This window comes from Penaeus monodon, chromosome 28, assembly GCF_015228065.2.
Source record: "Penaeus monodon isolate SGIC_2016 chromosome 28, NSTDA_Pmon_1, whole genome shotgun sequence".
Taxonomy (NCBI): domain Eukaryota; kingdom Metazoa; phylum Arthropoda; class Malacostraca; order Decapoda; family Penaeidae; genus Penaeus; species Penaeus monodon.
The window spans coordinates 33,319,976-33,320,226 of NC_051413.1; the positions used below are offsets into that span (position 1 = coordinate 33,319,976).

The following is a 251-nucleotide window of genomic DNA, read 5'->3' on the forward strand; positions in this document are numbered from 1 at the left end:
GGAAGGAAGCTAAAGGCCCCATTTTCGAGATTTTTGATAATTGCAAAGGTCATCAAATTAGTGTGGTGTTTTTTTTATATATGCTATTATTTACTGCAGGTGTTAAAAAAATAATTGATTCGACAAACCAACGCCGAAAAGATCCTGATCTGCAACACACCACCATCCACGGCAAGTATTTCTGAACTTTTTATTTTTTGTTATTATTTTTATAACTTCCATGAGCTTGTATATGCAAACGAAACAGTAGT

At 33.5% G+C, this 251-nt stretch overlaps 1 protein-coding gene across 1 annotated transcript in view; it reads left to right on the plus strand.

Moving 5' to 3' along the window:
• The window catches only part of LOC119591180, a 45,312-nt gene that overhangs the window by 22,719 nt on the left and 22,342 nt on the right, over positions 1 to 251 (plus strand). The window contains exon 2 of the mRNA XM_037939891.1: positions 100 to 171. The gene's annotated coding sequence lies outside the window, so the exon portion shown is untranslated. The remainder of the gene's footprint in view (positions 1 to 99; positions 172 to 251) is intronic.